The sequence below is a fragment of the Thunnus maccoyii genome, chromosome 9 (genome assembly GCF_910596095.1).
Source record: "Thunnus maccoyii chromosome 9, fThuMac1.1, whole genome shotgun sequence".
In the NCBI taxonomy this organism is placed as follows: Eukaryota; Metazoa; Chordata; class Actinopteri; order Scombriformes; family Scombridae; genus Thunnus; species Thunnus maccoyii.
In genome coordinates, this window is record NC_056541.1 from 27,677,798 (window position 1) to 27,683,798 (window position 6,001).

The window sequence follows — 6,001 nt, forward strand, 5'->3', positions numbered from 1 at the left end:
CCCTCTGGTGGTCTACACCTGTTTACCTCAAGTGTATCACACCTGAGCCATCTAATCTAATTCAATAGTAATAAATCAGTGTTAAAAGTGTGCGATTGTAGAGTATATACAATGTGTGGCATAATGGGAGATCCATAGCACGAGACCAGTACCAGCCCAGTTTTGTCATTGTTTATGTTTATGTGTAGACATAAACAATGCATTGTGTCTGCAGGCAGACTCATGTGGTGCAGTCCATGAGTCTCCCATCAATTAACTAAATAATAATGACATTATTGAATATTGATATCACATACATAATGCAATCAAGCCAAAGCATTGTGCAAAACCAGAGATGAGTTCTTTAACTGAGGGGAACTTTCTTGGTTATTATTTAGTATGGCATGCTTCCTAGTCACACAATTAAACATTTGAGGGTGGGAGGTAACACTGCAACTTTCTGCTGGTGGCCAATAAACAGCCGGTTGTGGCATAATGTCAATAATGTCTTGGCACAGCTTGGTGTTGGTGAATAATATGCTTGAGAAGCTCAGCCATATGATGACATTAAATCTCATTTACTGCCATACGTTAAGCCAATTGTATCTTTGATCTATGTGTTGTAAACATGTTCACTGTCTCCACACATTTGTGCAATACGTACATGGGAAAATTGACTAGTAGAAACTGTAGACTTTCTTCTACAACAGCCTAAGGGCTGTGACTCAGGCTTACACATAATAATAAAAAATTTAAATTCTGGACAAAGCTACATAATGTTACTGTGTGATAAAAGCAAACATGTGCTGAGATAGTTGACGTTTGTGAAATTACCCAAATTCTGCATTTTCCCAGCAGTTTATGGCATTCATTATGAATAAATAATAATAGCAAGTCCTATGATTATTTCATGTTTTCATTAATTGCCTCACTTCACAACTACAGATGTTTATTTTGGATGCAAAATAGCACAACTAAAAGAAAGGATACTCACGACGAAAAGATGCTTTACCAGCTACTCGAGGTCAGCATGTGTGTCTCTTTGGTTTCAGTGGAGGTGGTCTAATATTCTTCAAAGTCAGAAGGCCCACAGAGCTTTGGTTTTCAGGCCACCGATCAGGCATACCGGTAATTAGTCTTAGACTCTACTGAAATAATCACAAAAATGCCCTTAGGGGTATTGAGGAGATGACATTGTGGTCACACTTGGTCTCTGCAGGAATAAATTAGTCACTGCTCCAAAAAGTAACCAGTCCTTTTTTTTAACTACAGTGTTTCAGGGAGTGACCAGATAGGATGGTGCATTTCATTGTCTGTTGGATAAACTCTCCTGGATTCAACTTTTAAGGGAAAAAAGTTATTAACAGCTAGATGTTATTTTTAAATAGATTAACATGGCTTTTCTATTTCTATAAAGTCAGTATTCAAAGGATTCAATTCCATCTTTGGTGCTTGGATTACATCTCTTTCACATCAAAAACTGAAAGAGAAGCTGTTTGGGTTTGTAAATGATTTTAGTTTTAAAGGATGTGTTGCCATCTACTGACATATCAAGGTAACTGCAAATGATATAGGAATCAAATTGACCTTCCATTAATGAATGAAAGTCAAAACTGCCCCCCAAAAGTTCCTCCTTAAGACTAAACCAACATCAGAATCTAGAAAGCTTGACAGAAACAATCACCAAATCGTGTGAAATCACAGTTATTGCAACTTGTGTCACAGCAATACATGAATATTTATGTATATGTTGTCTACTGATGCACTCACTGTATGTGGCTCTGAATAATTAGCCCAGCAAAATGTGTCAAATGTAAATGTAAAACAGCTAACAAATTGTCAGCAGGGAAGTTTTATTTCATTCTAATTAGAGCAGACCTTGTTTCACATTCATAGGGGGTAATCAGTAATCAGTAATTATTTACATGTTGAGAAGAAATGTATAAACCTGTAGGAGTTTAAGGAAGTTTGTGACCTTGCATTAAGACTTCCTGCAGCTGGAATAATCTCAGATAACAGGTCAAAAATATATATCACTGATATCCCTTTAAGCAAGGCAGTTATAGCCATACTGTTTCAGTGGCGAACAACAGATATAACAGATAGATGCAGCAGTTTGTAGGTATGAGTATTTTGAACAATAGGAGTGTGAATCAGGTTCAGTGTGCTTACTCAGCATGCCTACCTCCTATTTGGTTGACACTTTTTTCTAAACTTACCATTTTCCCACATATACAAACACATAGGAGCAACTTTGGGGTTCAGTGTCCACCTTAAGGACCCTTGGATATGTGGACAAGAGGAAACCCCATGATTAATGCTAAATCTGCTTGAGTCACTTGAGTGACACGACTGACCATGCCTAAGTCTGTTCAGTTATTATTATAATGACCTGTAAATAACATAGATGATGTTTTTATACTCAAGATAGAGTTTCTTCGTGTTCATTTAAGAAAATGCTCGACTGAAGAGATCAGAAGAAAATGAAGATCAGAGCATGACCCTTGCTGTGACTCTTTCTCAACTATTTCTTAAAAATTGCTCGAAGTGGAAGCTGCTAATAGAGGCTGAAAGTAGAGTCAAACATTAATTTATGGCTCTGACTTAGCAAATGGAGTTTTAACTTTGGTTCATCCTCATAAATATGTAGCAACCTAAAGTGTTGGCAAATGGATTTAATAAGATGTTTTATTTTTAATGAAATGACGTCTTTCTTTGTTGTTTTGCATTCTGAGTTTTGACACAGTATCTTTTACAATTTGTTTTTCTGTACTGAAAAAAAAACACTACATGCTGTCAGTGGACTTAAAATTTTATTTTAGATGTTACAATTAGACATTTGTTTCTTCAAGATCACACTTTGATTATACAGCAGGTAGCTGAACGGGTGATGTATTGATCAGTTATGATCTCTCTTCCTAACACTGACAATCTAATTTCGGTTCAACACGTCAGCTACACCAGTTCAGACCTTGATTTTGAAGTATGACATCTTCACAAAAGTTTCATGACCACAGCAAATAATTGACTCTGTTTACCTGATGAAACTGTGATGAATTTGTGTGGTTTGAAACTGACATTTATCAGATGTGACTGTAATTTAAGGTTGATAAGTATGTGGAGTCAGTGAGAAAAAGGGATCAAACTACTCTTAAATTCTGCAGTGAGTTTACCTTTAAAGCTTGTAAAGAATAGCCTGTTTCAAGATTCAAACTAATTAATGAGTGTGGATTATGTATTTATAGTAATGCTTGTGTTTTATAGAATTGTAATTTAAAGTAAACATTCATGAGTTCAGCACTAAAACACTCCACCCGTCATTTCTGCAGCTGGGCAGCTACCTCTGGAACAAATGTGTTTTTCTATTCTGCTCCTCACTTACATTTTCTTGTCATGATGAAATTACCTGTTTGTCGCCCAGTGCCTGCTCCGTCCTGATTGTGTCACTTTATTAAGGTCATGTTCGCAAATCCTCAATTTGCTGCAAAGAAAACAAGATAAACAGTGTTTATCTGTCCCCCTTCGGCCTATGAAGAGGGACAGTCTCCACCTGTCTGCCTTCAGCCATAATCTACATCTAGAACAGACATTTGACTTCAACTCACTGACTGATAACATTATGCCAGTCCATGTCAGAGGCACAGACGGGCTCCAAGCCACCATAGTCAATAACATTACCTGTCATGTCTAATGCAGCATGTTTGGATGAAACCTGAAGGGCTGCTTTTGGTGGTGTGTTCTGACATTTAAGCATTGGACAGTGATTGACACCTACGTATGCTGAAATTACAGGTCAAAATGTAAAACCTGGTGGTAGCCTGAGTCGCCAACATGTTTACTTAGTGTTTTGGTTACATTAAGGCTCTTACTGTCCAATCAGAATCTGTCTTGTCAAGAAAGGTCACATGGGGCTTATTTATTGGACAGAGTCTTAGTAACCTGACATCCACACAGGCCACAGGGGACTTTGGCAGTGAGGGGGATCAAAACAAGTTTTGACTTTTGAGGTCATTTCCTCTAATTGGTTCAGATTATGCTTTCACTTTTAAAGGACCACACTGTGGTTTTATTAAAGAAGCACACAGGTCAGCTGTATATGTTGCACCTATATTGGGGTTTGACTGTCAGCAAATTAAATGAACAGCGTTCCCGAGTTGGATGAGGACTCCATTGATGCCTGGAAGCACCACAGACTCACGCATACTCACAACGAACACCTAGATGCCTGTCTGCTGTATGTGATCAGTTCCACAAAGATCAAACAACTCCACTAAATGTTAAGAATTTGTAGCAGTTTCATTTGAATCTCTCTTGTCATATTTTCTCCTAACCATCTCCTGTTCTTGCTCCCAAAGCAGGTGTAGTTCCCTACATGTTTTAACTCCTCTCATTACAAGACCCTCAGAAGGTCTGAAAGAAACATTGACATGCTGACAGGTTGCTTTGCATAAGCCCCGAGAGCTCGCCTCAGAGGCTTTCCACCCTGGAAACCCAACCCATCTCCTCTAACATCTACACGCTGGTAATACCCTGAGCATAAATGGACCAAATTTCCATGACAGCAGGAGGTCTAGCAGAAACTGCCAACAGTTGCATGCATTAATCTGATGTGACAATCACTACTGACCTGTCTGTCAGACTGAGTAGTAGGTAACGGTGAGTAAAAGGCCAAGGCTGTGGTGGCTTGCATCTGAGTTGGGGGTGGAGGAGCAGTGATAACAGTCAATGGGGGGTTTGTGGGAAACAGCACCGACCCCTCCATAGCCAGAGGGGACAAACACACCACAGCTGTTGCTGTTTGGACGATGATGCAAGCAGCCAAAGTCCTGGGAAGCTTTCCCATATGTCCTCGCTGTCTCCCAGCATCGTCAGTGGTGTTGGATTTTCCCTTTTGATTTGTCATCAGTGCTTAAAGATCAGGAGCCAAGGCAACTGAGAGAAGCAGGAGCACATATAAATAGAAAAGCATGTTGTCCACTACAAAAGAAAACCCTCTTCAATTAAAGTGGTTTTGAGTTATTCTATTTATAATCAGGTGATTTCTGCTCTTGGAGGCTCTGGCAAAATGCCATGAGGTCAATTTCCTGTCTCTTCTGGAGTCTTGAGGGAAATGCAGGGATTTTTTAAGCAAACATTTCTGCATGTATTTTTTCCTCTAGAAAAGGCTTTACAGGCTTTAAAACAAATATTGGCCACAGTGGTGCCAGCCAGCTCATTCTGAACATTATGATGCACTTACTGATATATACCTACTGATCATATTACTGTATGTGTGATGGGATTTTTTTCTGATATTAACTCACAGTTATAGCCAGAAATACTATAAAAAAGACGTTAGATTCTATTCATATAACTGAACCAAAAGAACACCACATTAGATTTTTTACTTAGAATTAGATAATAGATTATATTTAGATTTTTTTCCTGATTAGTAAACTACGTTAACTGTCTACAGAAGGTGATGAGCACAGTTTGAAGAGGGACCCCTGTGCCCTAATAAATAGCCACAAAACTATTCAGGGTTTTCCAAAGCACGCTCGGAGCTCTCTGAATCCACTTTGAAACCGCTGCTCTATCCTTTATATCCCTTATGCGTTCAGTTAGTAGGCTGTCTGTGCGTCCTAAATGATGCGTCACATGGATATGTGCTGTTTGCTCAGCGCAACTCCCCAAATACCCATATTTGTCGGGGAAGTGCACTGAGAAACAAGCACTTCTGGAGCAGCTATTCACATTCTGGTATATTTCTCATTTTCATAGTTTTGGAGTACAAGTTATCTCGCCCTGTAGGGATGGAACATGTCCCTGTCTAGCCCCTCATCAGACGGACCATCTTTAAACTGAATGCAAAAACAAGAATCCTCCTGAGTTGTTGACAGCTTTGATGTGGTGCAGCTGCTACAGACTCGATCTAAAACCGCTGGACAAGACCCGAAAGCAGGTTACAGATATCCAAATATGCGCGTAATTGGAGTGCACTGGCGAGGCGTCCCTTGCATCGCTACCGGGATAACGTTGTCGT